Below are 15,167 nucleotides of genomic sequence, written 5' to 3'. Positions count from 1 at the left end.
CAGACTGAAATTCAATCCAGTGTGTGTAAGATGGTTCAAATTTCTAAAGGTTGGCACTGTGCCTACACAAGTTAAGTACAGCTCGCATGGACCTTTCCCCGACACAGGTACTATTGTTACCCTCAGTTTCTGTAAATAGGCAGATGACAGACGAGTGATATGAATGGTATACCACTCATTCCAAACCCTCTACTAGGGGTCTGCGGAATGTCAACCACATCATGCCTCTCGATTGTGAACTCGAAGCACTGGCCACGGGCACCCCTATTTTGGGATATCCTTCCTTATCCTCTACCAGGTTAACACTGGTGTCTGTTTCATTTTGCATATCACATTGCAAATATGCTGTCGTTTATAAAATATCCCATTGTGATCTCACAGTGGAATGTCTCTTTAGATTACAATGAGCTACACAAAGTACGCTTGGGAGTGGATGCTTGTCTATTAGGTTGCATAAAAACATATTTACATCTAATTCAACCAGTAGAAAGATTAATTAGGGAATGTGATTTCGTCCTGCTCTATTTCCCATCGTCAGGTGTCTCGGGTTACTTTCCATTTCATCGCCCAGTTGGTAGCAGGAAGGACCCAGTTCCAGACAGCTTTCGGTGCCACTGTTGAGTTTCCCAACTGAGGATGGTTTAGACACAACCTGAGATAATTCACCAGCCAATCTTCCTCTCCTCTATCTGGAGAGGTATTTCCACCCGTTTCCTGAGATCAGGAATGCACCAGGACACACATCATTGCACTTTGCTGTGGTAGCATAGTGGTTATGTTAGTAGACTAGTAATCCAATAGGCCTGGCCTACTGATCAGGTGATTATAAGTTCATAATCCCACCACCACAGTAGCTGGGGAACCTAAATTCAATTCATTCAATAAAGCTGGCGTAGAAAGTGAGTATCAGTGAGCTGGTGACAGCTATGAAACGACCAGATGGTTGTAAAAACCCAATCTGCTTCACTAATGACCTTTCGGGAAGGAAATCTGCCCTCCTTACCTGGTCTGGCCTACATGTGATTTCAGACCCACAGCAATGTGGTTGGCTCTTAACTGCCCTCTGAAATGGCCTAGCAAGCCACTCAGTATACGAGAAGGCTGCTCACTGCCATCACCTTCTGGAGGGCAATTAGGGATGGGGAATAAATGCTGGCCTTGCTAGTGATCTTGTGAATGAATAAAAAGACACTCTAACACATAACACAAGCACATTCTGTTTCTATTTTTGTAAAGTCAAAACTGAAGTGAAGGCTGAAAATTGACAAGAGCTGGTTATGGACTGAGCATAGTTCCATGGTCACCATCACTGACAGTAGCTTTAAAAAAGTATAGCTTTATTTAAACAATTGAATTGTTAAACTCTTCAGCCACCATGGTGGGATTTGAACTCATGTCACTAGTCCAGGCCTCTGGATTACTAGTCTGGTAACATAATCACTGTAATACCATGCCCTATGTTGAAGGGCAGCGAATGATCTCCGATGGGTGGGATGTAACACGTGGTGTTCCCCAGGAATCTTTACTGGGGCCTTGGTTTTTAATCATATATCTCAAATACTTGGTAAGGAATGGAGAGATGTATATCTGAGTTTGCACATGACACCAAGTAGGAGGCAACAATAAGTTGTCGAGATGGGGGCAGGAAGTTTCAAAGGGACAATAGCAGATTAAATGAGTGGGCAAAATGGTAGCAGATGTTATTCCATGTTGGAAAGAAAATTGTAATATTTTCTATTTGGCAAGAGAATAGGAGATGTGGAGAAGCAAAGGGATTTGGGTGTCCATGTACACAAATCACTAAAAGCTAGCACACTGGGACAAAATATGTTCAAAAAGGCTCGTGAGATGTTGCTCATTATCTCAAGGGGACTGGAATAGCAAAGGGGAGGAATTGCTGCTTCAGGTTGTACAGAATTTTTATCAGACCCCATCTGGAGTGTTGCATTCAGTCTGGTCATCGCACCTCAGTGAGGATGTATTGGTCTTGGAAGGTGTACATTAGTGATACTGCGGCTTCAAGAGTTAATTTATGGGGATAAATTGAATAAACAAGAGTTTGAGTTTGGAAGGTTGTGGGGTGATCTAATTGTGATGCTTAAACGAATGAAGGGATTCTGGAGGGTAGATACAGAGGGGGGAATTTTATGCTCTCCCCCACGGCAGGTTTGGTGGCAGGGAGAGCATATAATTGGGTGGGATGGTTCCCGTCTCCACCCAAATTAAGTCCAGGGCGGGAATGCCTGTGAACAGTCTTCCCACCCTGCTGCCAATTGAGGTCCTTAAGTGGCCAATAACGCTCAGTTAAGGGCCTCATCCTGCCAGCACTGCAATTAGCCCAGGGGAAAGGGGGTGGGGGGCTTCATTAAAAGGCACTTAGTGCCTGAATGAGGGACCCGGTATTGGGAAGGGTGGCATGCTGAGACCCAGCCCCCTGCCCTTGCGTCCAACCTCCCTGCACCCCCTTCCTCTGCGACCCCACCCCACAGAGCCCCTCCTGCTGTGGCCTGGTTCCCGGGCCTTGGGTGAATGCTCTACCAGCAGCAGCCACTGCCTCCAGCCTCTGATTGGCCGTCAGCTCTCAGCAGGCGGGACTTTGGTGAGTGGGGTCCTTGATCCCGAGGAAGGCCTGCCGTTGCCCACTTAAGTGTCTAATTGGCACTTGTTATGGCGGACCTTTCCCAGAGGAAGCGACACAGAGCTCTTGCTGGAGCTTTCGCCAGTGGTCAAGACCCCCATCGACAAGACAAAATGGCGGCCAGAGAAAATATTTCCTCTGGTGGGGAAGTTTTTCCCACAAAGTGTAGTGGAAATTATTAATTCTCTTTGCCAAAAGGCTACGGATTCTGGGATTCAATTGAAATTTTCAAGACCGAGAGCATTAGCTTTTTGATGGGTAAGGTTATTAAGGGATTTGGAGCAAAGACGCGTAAATGGAGTTGAGGTAGCTTTGATGTGATTGAGTGGTAGAACAGGTTCGAGGAGCTGAACGGTCCTACTCCTATTCTAATGCAGATAATGTTACCTTTTGAAAGGTTGTACTGAGATTATAAAACAGACGGCAGTATCAAAGAATCTTTCATGAGTCATAGAAGCTTTTAGATCTCTCGTTCCTAATCAAGTACAATTTGGAATCATGGAAGCATAGAAAAAATAGCACATGACACCATTTGACCCATTGCAGCTGTAGCGATGGCTTGTTGGTAATTGCTTGTAAGACCCAACGTTGAGTAGATTATAGAATTCCTTAACTCAGAATAAGTTATCTTCAGTAGAGGTCAATGAGTGTCCACTAACCACAATAAATTTATTTAATTTGTAAAGTTCAATGCACATTTGAATTCCAGTTGTTTTCTTTCTCTAGATCACTAGGATAGGGGCATCCCATTATGACGCGTCAGTTCTCTCAATAATGCGTTTGTTTTTCAGGACCCTATGGGTTGAATTTTATCAGCCCCCGTGATATTACGCACGGGGGCTCATTTGAATGGAGGGGGTGGAGCTGCCGCCCCCAATGACGTAGAGGGGGCGGCCGCCGTACCCCTGGCAACGGCATCCGGCACCACCTCACCATTTCTAGAGGGCTTCAAGCCCTTCAGGATATATTAACATATTTAAAGGTGCTGGTGTGATTCAAAAAATTAATAAACATTTAATTTAACATCGAATCCCACTCCCCCCATCCCACCACCCCCCCCCCCCCCCCACTGAGTCCTCAACACATAAATTGACCTATTCCCCCAAAAATACATCGAGTCATAGAGTTATACAGCACAGAAACAGGCTCGTCTGTCCATTTTGAAATTCTGAACTCCCCCCCCCCAAACTTCAGCATCTTTGACCCTCTACCCCTTCCCACCATCCCCACAACCAATAGGAACAGTTTTCCCCGCTCCCCCCCCCCCACACCAATAATTTTATTCCTCGCCCCCTCCCCACCAGTGTCTCGCCTCGGAACTGAGTTCCGAAGGCACACGAGTTGCGGCTGGTTGGCCGTAAAATCGGCATGGGATGGCCGCCGCCGGCAGGTACGGTAGTTTGCATTTTAATTATCCTCATTTTAATATTTTAATGAAGGCTGTGCCACCAAGCGGCGGGGGTGATGGAGCACACTGAGGCCTTGCCACAGCTGCAAAGATCCGGCGGGGTCATCTCGGCGTAGTGGGTCACGGAGGGCCACTCCTGTTAGCATTTTACAGGTGTCCCCGCCACGACCCATGGCATCGAGGGGCTGGTAAAATTCAGCCCTAATGTTCCTGGAAGATAATTTCCTTTATTAACGAAAACGAACAGCAGGACTTCTGTTGCAATGGCTTTATATACAAGCTCTAACTCCGTGTACAAATCTCTTGGTCGACCCTAACTCACCTCTGCAGTCTCCTACCAATTTCTCTGCCTAATTGGACATCAATAGACTGAAGCCTGGTGGGCGGTGCAGATGGAACCGGCTTGCCTCCAACAACGACTTGCATTTATATAGCGCCATTAACACTCTGAAATGTTCCAAGGCGCTTCACAGGTTACAATTTGGAGTTGAGCCAAAGAAGGAGACATTAGGATAGGTGAGGAGATAGGCTCTAAGCAGCCTCTTAAAAGGAGGAGAGAGAGGTGGAGAGGTTGGGAGAGGGAATTCCAGAGCCTAGGGCTGAGACGGTTGAAAGGCACAGCCGCCAATAATGAGACAAAGGAAGTGGGCGATGCACAAGAGGCTAGAATTGGAGAGAATGTAGAGTTCTCGGAGGGGTGTAGAGCTGGATGAGGTTACAGTGATAGGAAGAGGTGAGGAGGGAGTTTCCATAGAAGAGAGGGCAGTTCATAACCTTAAGTCACATTGCAGTTAGAGAAGGACAAACTTGCTACATATTTATCGTTTGTCATTAACAGACAACAAGGCTAATCTTTGATGCAGTCAAAATGGACCAGTTAAAGTCATATGAAGTGAATATCCCCAGGCAGAACAGTGCCGGGAGAACTTGCACCTTGCTGTAGATCTGTGGACTGATGTTATAGGACTGTTTCCGTCAGCACTGGATAGTTCAGAAGGCAGTATTGCAAATTCTGGTGCTGATCCTTTCAAATCATAGAATCATAGATGAGATAACAGTGTTGGGGGTAATACATTGATAAAATGCCCCCCTGTTAGGCAGCTTTCTCAGCAATAGCTTAGGCTTTATTAATGGCAGCTTCAACCTATTACGTAATTGTTGTGACCTCTTCTCAAGGAGTAATCCTTCATGAATATGTAGACAGTGGCCTATAAATCATGTGAGCCATGTAGTTTTGTGAACATGAACCAGCCAACTAAACTCTCAATAAGATGGGTAGCAAGTGCGTGCGTAGTCGGAAGTGTGCGGCTCGCTATATAGATGTCTGCATCCCACGCCTGAAACAGCCGTTAAGATCTTTGTGTATGGAAAGAAGGTGAGGAAAGGGTCTAACCCCAATACAAGATTGGATTGCCCTGAGGGAGTTTGCACCAGTGTACTGGCTACACTTGGTAAAACCAGGCCTAGGGATCAACTGCAAAGGTCAATTTTGAAATTTACTCACCTGAACGTCAAACCAGATGATAGTGCTCCTGACCCCACGTTGAAAGTACGCAGATTGTCACTTTCCCTCCCAACCAGCGCCACTCCCCGATTCTCCCAGGCCTCCAAAGCTCTTTGCTCCCGGGCCTCCAATCCTCCTGACCTCCAGATTCACTGGCTGAACTTGATTTCCTCTTCACACTACACAATGAGGCCTGAGGCCCATTATCGGCAGCACCTCGGGCGTCAACATTCAGGCACAGGGAATGGACCCTGCATCCACCACCCCCCTATCATGTGCCCAAAAATGGGCATGCATTAGTTTTTACCCCATGTCTCTTCCACTGATTGATGGTTTAATTTGCCATGCTCCAAACTAGTTAGTTCATGCCCAAGGCCCAATCGACCCTCCAGTCTGACGTGTGTGTTGTCTGCAACAATACTGTTCAACCAGAACAATAAAGAATACTTCAAAAGCAGTCATTGTATCTGTGCTGTAATTATTCACCTGAATAATTCCTTAAACCTTCTCAATCTAGCCAATAGGTGAGCAAAGCATGTTTTGGTGCAGCATGCAATTTTAAAACATTTGCGTCCAGATTTTAAAAAGTAATTTATAGCACTACAAGGAAGTCATGGGTATTGGGTTTGTATCAGCGAATTTTATTATTGGCACTGTATTTACATACAATACAGTAAAGGAGAGAGCAGGGACCTCAATTCACACCAGCTTAATTCAACCCACTAGAAAAACAATTCATCATAGGCCCAATAGTCCTTATCTAGTGGATTAATTGGTATTAAGTAAAGAATTGCATTTATATAGTGCCCAAAGTGGTTTACAATGAATGAAATGCTTTTTTAAGTACAGTCATTGTCGGAATCGTGGAAGCTTTTAAAAAATTCATTCATGGGATTTGGGCATCGCTGGCTAGGCCAGCATTTATTGCCCATCCCTAATTGCCCTTGAGAAGGTGGTGGTGAGCTGCCTTCTTATGTGGGGTAGGTACACCCACAATGCTGTTAGGAAGGGAGTTCCAGGATTTTGACCCAGCAACAGTTGAGGAACGGTGATATAGTTCAAAGTCAGGATGGTGTGTGGCCTGGATGGGAACTTGCAGCTGGTGGTGTTCCCATGCTGTCACTGCCCTTGTCCTTCTAGGTGGTCGAGGTTGCGGGTTTGGAGGGTGCTGTATAAGGAGCCTTGGTGCATTGCTGCAGTGCATCTTGTAGATGGTACACACTGCTGCCACTGTGCGTTGGTGGTGGAGGGAGTGAATGTTTGTGGATGGTGTGCCAATCAAGCGGACTGTTTTGTCCAGGATGGTGTCAAGTTTCTTGAGTGTTGTTGGAGCTGCACCCATCCAGGCAAGTGGAGAGTATTCCATCACACTCCTGACTTGTGCCTTGTAGATGGTGGACAGGATTTGGGGAGTCAGAAGGTGAGTTATTCACCCCAGGATTCCCAGCTTCTGACCTGCTCTTGTAGCCATGGTATTTATATGGCTACTCCAGTTCAGTTTCTGGTCAATGGTAATGCCCAGGATGTTGACAGTGGGGAATTCAGTGATCGTAATGCCATTGAATGTCAAGGGGAGATGGTTAGATTCTCTCTTGTTGGAGATGGTCATTGCCTGGCACTTGTGTGGCACAAATGTTACTGGCACTTAGCAGCCCAAGTTTAGATATTGTCCAGGTCTTCCTGCATTTCTACACGGACTGCTTCAGTATCTGAGGAGTTGCGAATGGTGCTGAACATTTTGCAATCATTGGCGAATATCCCCACTTCTGACCTTATGATTCAAGGAAAGTTATTGATGAAGCAGCTGAAGGTGGTTGGGCCTAGGACACTACCCTGAGGAATGCCTGCAGTGATGTCATAGAGCTGAGATGATTGACCTCCAACAACCACAACCATCTTCCTTTGCTAGGTATGACTCCAATCAGCAGAGAGTTTTCCCCCTGATTCCCATTGACTCCAGTTTTGCTAGGACTCCTTGCTCCACACTCGGTAAAATGCTGCCTTGATGTCAAGGGCAGTCACTCCCACCTCACCTCTTGAGTTCAGCTCTTTTGTTCATGTTTGAACCAAGGCTGTAATGAGGTCAGGATCTGAGTGGCCCTGGCGGAACCCAAATTGAGCGTCACTAAGCAAGTTATTGCTAAGCAAGTGCCGCTTGATGGCACTGTCGATGACACCTTCCATCACTTTACTGATGATCGGGAGTAGACTGATGGGGCGGTAATTGGCCGGGTTGGACTTGTCCTGCTTTTTGTGTACAGAACATATCTGGGCAATTTTCCACATTGCCAGGTAGACGCCTGTGTTGTAGCTGTACTGGAACAACTTGGCTAGGGGCTTAGCAAGTTCTGGAGCACAGGTCTTCAGCACTATTGCTGGAATATTGTCACGGCCCATAGCCTTTGCAGTATCCAGTGCCTTCAGCTGTTTCTTGATATCACGCAGAGTGAATCGAATTGGCTGAAGACTGGCATCTGTGATGCTGGGGACTTCAGGAGGAGGCCGAGATGAATCATCAACTCGGCACTTCTGGCTGAAGAGGTCAACCTTTTGCCATCCATCAATCTTGACCTGTCACTTCTTCGTAAACAACTTCTCCAGGTGTCCAAATTTCTCTGTTGTTTATTGAGCTGGAAGTCAGGTGGTTTCCCTGAAAGGTTTGTTTTGCTGCTGCTGGAAGTCAGGTGATTTCCCGGAAAGGCTTGTTTTCCTCCTAAGACCTCTCAGTGCCCCTTTTAAAAAACATTTCCAGGGACTGTTTTTCAAAGTCAAGTGGCCTTTACATGACCCCCCCTTTGAAAACCCCAAAGTTTAACATTTCTTCATTCTTTCAAAAGTGAATCCTCAAAAAATATAGTTAACAAAACACTGAGGCACTTTTGTAATAAAATGCTAATCTTTCCTGGATCAGCTGTGTTTTTTTAAAAAAAAGACAGTAATCTTAAATCATTCGTTACAGCTTAACAATCCTGAAAATGAAATGAATTGGAATTCTGTCTTTTCCTTTTCATGACAATGGCAACCCATAGGATCTCTTACATGTTATCAGGATAATGGCAAACATATAACTGTAACTGTAATTAATCATGACTTGGGAATCAGGATCTCTCAAGACTTCCTGGAAGGAATAATGGATAAATTTGTAGTTCTTTATCACCAACATCAAAACTGAATCCAGAGCACTTTCTATCTCTGTCTCCAAGGGGGTTATTGTAACTTATAAATCTGGCAAGTATGTGCTTTTGCTGCTGCATTCTAGATCTGGAATTGCTTCCAGACTGTGTAAATACAGTAGCATCCTGCCCTTGAGGCTCAGAGTGTAAATTCACCGAGCCATGCAGAGCAGGTTTAGAGGGCAGCTAGAGTACTGCATTCAGCACTGCATTTCAGGAAGGTATATTGTCCTTGATGATTCACCAGAATGATACTGGGGCTAAAAGGGCTAATTTGGAGGATGGAGATTGCTTGTATTTCCACAAGTAGAAATGATTGAGGGGTGATTTAATTGAGGTTTTAAAGATTATTAAAGAATTGGATAAGGTAGATAGAGAGAGAAACTATTTTTTCTGCTGGGAGAGTCCAGAACAAGGGGGCCCGACATTAAATTTTGAGTTAGGCTGTTCAGGGGTGCACCTTTTCACCCAAAAGGTAGTTCAAATCTGGAACTCGCTTTCCCAAAAAGCTGTTGAGGCTGGGGGCCAACTGAAAATTTCAAACCTGAGATCGATAGATTGTTGCTGGATAAGGGTATCATGGGATACGAAGCAAAGGCGGGTAATTAGAGCTGGAATTCAGATCAGCCTTGATGGAATAGGCTCAAGGGGATGAATGGCCTCCTGCTGTGATCCTAGGTTTGCTGTGCTGTTGCCGAGCTCAGTTAAGATAGACCGGTAAAGGAGTTTCTGCGATTGGCTTCAGTAATCCTGGCTCAAGAAGAGAAAAATCAACCAGTGTTCAATCGCCCGAGGACCCTTTCTGTCAGATGATAGGATGAGGAGAGAGTCAAACCCAATTAGGACAGCTCCTCTGGAAAGGATATCTTGTCACCACTCGCTGTCTTGGGTTGCATCCAAAGAATGGTTATTTGGGTTCGGTGCTAGAGGGCTGTTGGTATAAAGGAAGCACAGAAGATTAGGAGTGGATGAATCCCTCACTCAAATTTGTTTTAACCATTTGCCAAGCAAGCTGAAGCTGGCCATGACTGCTTCATGGAGTTTGGACTCCACCGCAGGTCACAATATTGGACTGGCAATTCTGAAGGAAGAATAGAGGGAAAAGGTTTTTTTTTGTTCTCTTTTCAAGAGGGAAGTATAAATCACTGGAATTAACCACAACGTTAAAAATAAGCCCCTATAATCCATTTGGGAACTAGTTGGTCCATAAGATGGCAACAGTTCCTATGATGATGAGTGGGACATGATCCCATTTCCTGGGTTGAGTCAGAATTCAACATTCACTGGGATATTAATGCTCAGAATGAAATCTACCATCACTTTTGGGCAGGATGATTCCATGTCAATAAAACGAGCATTAAAAGGACAAAAAACATTATCCTTTTATATATTTTTTTAAAATGTCTGGCTTTAGCTCATTTTAAGAGGATTATTTTGTGGACAGCAGTTACTGAGAATTGTTAATGATTTGGGTTAGGTTCTCTTTTCAGTGAAATTCTTCATTGAGCCATAACCCACCCACTGGTAAATGAGAACTTGAATGGTGTGTCTGTTGGGAATCAGGCTACAACACCACTCCCTGTTCTTCAATCCTTCCTCCCTTTGAGTATGGGATCAGTGAAACTGGTCCTATCGAGGAAAGTAAGCCAGAGGTACACTAGATACTAACTGGAAGGGACAGGGGAAAGCCCAGACCATTACTCTGAATGGAGCCAGGAAATTAGGAGCAGCAGATTCAATTTCCAATCAGTGAGAAAAGAGTAGGACAGATTGAACTTGCATTTATATAGCACCTTTCACAACCTCAGGATGTCCCAAAGTGCTTTACAGTCAATGAAGTGCTTTTAAAGTGCGGTCACTGTTGTAATGTAGAAATGAGGCAGCCAAACTGCACACAACCAGCTCCCACACACAGCAATGTGATAATGAACAGATCATCTGTTTTAGTGACTTTGCTCGGGGGATAAATATTTACCAGGACCCTAGGGAGAGCTCCCTTGAGAATTTTTTTTAATACTGAAAGATTAATCTTTGGAATAATCTACTAGACAGAATTCTTTTGGGCCTCCTTATCTCGAGAGACAATGGATACGCGCCTGGAGGTGGTCAGTGGTTTGTGAAGCAGCGCCTGGAGTGGCTATAAAGGCCAATTCTGGAGTGACAGGCTCTTCCACAGGTGCTGCAGAGAAATTTGTTTGTTGGGGCTGTTGCACAGTTGGCTCTCCCCTTGCGCCTCTGTCTTTTTTCCTGCCAACTACTAAGTCTCTTCGACTCGCCACAATTTAGCCCTGTCTTTATGGCTGCCCGCCAGCTCTGGCGAATGCTGGCAACTGACTCCCACGACTTGTGATCAATGTCACACGATTTCATGTCGCGTTTGCAGACGTCTTTATAACGGAGACATGGACGGCCGGTGGGTCTGATACCAGTGGCGAGCTCGCTGTACAATGTGTCTTTGGGGATCCTGCCATCTTCCATGCGGCTCACATGGCCAAGCCATCTCAAGCGCCGCTGACTCAGTAGTGTGTATAAGCTGGGGATGTTGGCCGCTTCAAGGACTTCTGTGTTGGAGATATAGTCCTGCCACCTGATGCCAAGTATTCTCCGAAGGCAGCGAAGATGGAATGAATTGAGACGTCGCTCTTGGCTGGCATACGTTGTCCAGGCCTAGACAGAATAACAGGAAGAAAAGGTAGAGAGATGTTGAAGGTAAGGCTGAGGTACTGAAAGGATGAACTTTTATGGGTGAAACAGCCTTTTCTAATCACGGTGCTCCTTCTCGGTTCAGGTCAGTTTTGCTAACCATCCTTATTTAGTTGCTTATTATGGTCTGCTGGTCTGCAAATTCACAGTATACAAAGGAACACTGGCTCCGTTAAGACTTCAATATCGCCTAAGTATTTGTGGTGCCTTTTGTAACCTTATTAAACTGGGAAATGTCAGTGCAGGGAACACTTTTCTATTCACTTTCGACATTCCTTGGTTAGGTATCTCATGAGTTAGATATTGGTAGATCTATCTCAACAATGTGGGCTCTGTATGAAGCTGCCAATTCAGTATTGAATTAGTGCAGGTAATTTTGTACTATGGACTCATACCCACTGGAAGCAAATTGACATTGCTGCAAATTCCTTTCTTAGATTTGTGCAGTTATTGGAGAGAGGAGAGTTTCTTTCCCTTAGTTTGTGTTGGATTCAAACCAAGTCCTGAGAGATGAAAGGACAGTGGTAAAAATGTACAGCAATTCCAATTCACTCTCGCTGTCATAAAGTGAAATGAAAAGGCCTTAACTTTTTTTTGCAAGCATGGAAATTGACTTGGAAACACAAAATGTACTGTTAACCCCTCTCAACCCAACTCCTGAGCAATACTTTTCGGCGGCCATTTCTCACTGACACTAGCAGCTTTTTACTGATAGTGCTCTCTGTTCTAAATAGGCTGCCAGTCCAGCAATGTCTTGATTTTAAAATTCTCACCCTCGGCCCTCCCTATCTCTGTAACCTCCTCCCACCTTACAACCCTCCAAGATCTCAGGGCTGAACCAGTTCTACTGTCTTGCTCACCACGATTTTAATTGCTCCACCCTTGTCAGCCTCACCTTCTTCCACCTGAGCTCTAATGGCATTCCCTCCATAAAATTCTCTGTTTCTCTACCTCCCTTCTCCTTTAAGACGCTCTTTGTCCAGTCCTTTGGTCACTTGTCCTACTATCTCCTTATCGATTTTTGTAATGCTGCTGTGGAGCGCCTTGGGGCATTTTACTATGTTAAAGGTGCTACACAAAATGCAAGTTGTTGTTGTATCAGTGGATTTCCTTCTGCAGCAAGATTCAAAAGAGTTATCATATTGCTCCTTAAAAAGCATACCCTGGATCTCGCCATCCTCACCAACAGTGCCAACTCTCACACCATCCTTTCCTCTCTCAGGTATGTAAATGTGTAATTGACGCCTATCTTCATGGTCACTTCGTCCACTGCTCTCCGTTTGAAACCCTTTGGCCTGGTTTGCACCCTGTCCACAGGACCAAGGTCTCCACCGCCATTCTCTGTGTTGCATCTGTTGTGTGTTATGTCCCTTTGACCTCTGGACATGCTCAACGTCCATTCCTGCTCTCTCCCCTGCATGCATGGTCACTCTTCTCACATAGTTCCAATCCTCCCAATTCGTGCAACAGCCTCCTCCCACTCCCACCTTAGGAGTGCCGAGTTGCATCCCTTGCCTCTTCCTTTTTGTCTGCCCCGTTTGCGATATCACTTGGAGGTCGGCTTACACGCTTACGTTAACGAAACCCAAATCTACCTCTCCTGCACAGTCCCCAGTTCCACAACCACAAGAGTGCTGGCTAACTGCCGCGGGAGATCATTATCCTGAGGGACTTGATTGCCTCTAAGCAACACCAGGCACAGGGCAAGAGAAAATTCATCCTGATAATTCTAATGTACAATAAGGATGTGCATCCATCATACAAAAGGCCTGTTGAACTTGTTGTAAACCTTCCCAAGATATCAAGCCAAAAGTGAGCCCTCCTTATCTTTCTGTGCTTCCAAAGCTGCAATAGACAACCCTCAGATCTTGTTAAGACTTTGATGTTTCCCTTGGGTCGTCAGACACGGAAGTGCGCCTTTGATGTTCCTATGTGTCTCCAGGCAACAAAGGATGCTTGTCTGGTGATTAGAAGTGGTTGTTCTATTGTCATTTTACTTTGCTGGCATGATGGGATTCAGCAGGACTGTAAAGCAATGGTTTTGGATTCAGTTCAATGCTGTTATAGACATTGGGGTAGAGGAAGGCCAAATACAGGGAACAAATGTGTTTAAAACCATAAGCAGATTTCATAGGGTAGATAGAGAGGTGGGCAAGTGAATCTGAAGTGCAGGTTAGCAATGATATAATTAAATGGGGGAATAGGTTTGAAGGACTGTTCCTATGTTCCTGGAATTCTGTGGCAGTGATATTAAACACTCTAATGCTTGACGTATCCAACCATTGATAGCTAGTCTATTCAACCAGCAGTACTCCCAGATTGTAGGACTAAGAGGTTTGCATCCAAGACCAATTACTATACTGCATGGACTGAGTTATGATTCTTGCTTTTTTGCTGATGTACTTTACTGTGCTTCTTTGACAGCACCTCCCAAATCCGTGACCTTTACCATCTAGAAAGACATGGGCAGAAGATCCATGGGAATACCATCACCTCCAAGTTCCCCTCCTGACTTGGATACATATCGCTGTTCCTTCATTGGTGCTGGGTCAAAATCCAGGTACTCCCTACCTAACAGCACCGTGGGAGCACCTTCACCACACAGACTGCAGTGGTTCAAGAAGAAGACCCACCACCACCTTCTCATGGTCAACTAGGGATGGGCAAAAACGCCAGCTTTGCTAACGATGCCCACATCCCAAAAAATAACAGTGGATGACTGCTTCAGGCCAGTGTGCTTGTATTCATGCTGTGTTATCTATCTTTAAAAAGATCTGCAGTCATTCTGGAGTTCATTGTAAACCTTACTATCTGTGTGAACGAGGCCTTCAGTTCCTTGTAGTGCCCACCAGTGGTGGAAGTCCCCAGGTATGCTGGCGGGCACAGCATGTTTGCTCTGCAAGGTCACCTGGGCACGGAGTAAACCCGCAAAAGAGACAGATGGCTGGAGTGACTCTACTCGTGAGTTGAGCCCATCCTGAACATGTGAGTGATCATCTTCCGCAGTCCCAGAAGCAGACACAGGATAAGGTGCTCTGACTTGACTGCCCTTTCCCCTGCCCCACCCCTGCCCAACTCCAAACCTGGTGGCCAAAGATCAAAACGTGTTGGGCTAAAATACAACCAAAGGAAATATGCTACAATTACAAAACACTATTTAAAGGGGCACTATCTTTGCTGGAACGTATTTGGCAATTATGTTTTTTTTTGGCAAATGCTACAATTCTTATCAAACAACCTTGCAAAACTGCCTCAAGTCCACGATTGATCTTGGTGATATTCGTAGACGTAGACTTACAATATTTCTTTGTCTTCTATTTGAACAGATATTATTGACTGCTTTCAAGACAGAGGACTTCCCCATTTATATAGCAACATCAACACAGGACAACATCTCAAGGCCCGTCGCAAGTGTTACGATTTGAGACCGAGCCACGTAAGGAGATGTTAGGGTAGATGACCGAAAGCTTGGTCAAAGAAGTAAATTTTAAGAGGTGTCTTAAAGGAGGAGAGAGAGAAAGGTATAGAGGCGGAGAGCGTTAGGGAGGGAATTCTTTAGCTTAAGGCCGAGACGACTGAAGGCAGAGGCGCCAATGGTTGGCGAAGGAAACCACGGATGCACAACAGGCTAGAATTGGAGGAATGCAGAGTTTGCAACGGGTTGTAGGCAATGCTCCCACAAAGCTGCATGCATGCGTGGTCACACGTAGGCCTTATTATTCCGGGTTAACTACCCGGGAC

The 15,167-nt window shown here is 45.3% G+C and overlaps 1 long non-coding RNA gene across 2 annotated transcripts in view; it reads right to left on the bottom strand.

Annotated features, from left to right (window-relative positions):
• The window catches only part of LOC137350483 (uncharacterized), a 75,151-nt gene that overhangs the window by 41,777 nt on the left and 18,207 nt on the right, over positions 1-15,167 (bottom strand). Inside the window, exon 1 of one of the 2 annotated variants that reach the window (XR_010969440.1) lies at positions 5,551-5,739. The exons of the other annotated variant lie outside the window; for it this stretch is intronic. This is a non-coding gene — a long non-coding RNA (uncharacterized lncRNA). Of the gene's footprint in view, positions 1-5,550; positions 5,740-15,167 lie in introns of those variants that run through there. 2 annotated transcript variants of the gene reach the window in all.

This window comes from Heterodontus francisci, chromosome 35 (genome assembly GCF_036365525.1).
Source record: "Heterodontus francisci isolate sHetFra1 chromosome 35, sHetFra1.hap1, whole genome shotgun sequence".
Taxonomy (NCBI): Eukaryota; Metazoa; Chordata; class Chondrichthyes; order Heterodontiformes; family Heterodontidae; genus Heterodontus; species Heterodontus francisci.
The sequence above is the reverse complement of the archived record's forward strand: the minus strand, read 5'-3'. Positions and strand labels throughout refer to the sequence as shown.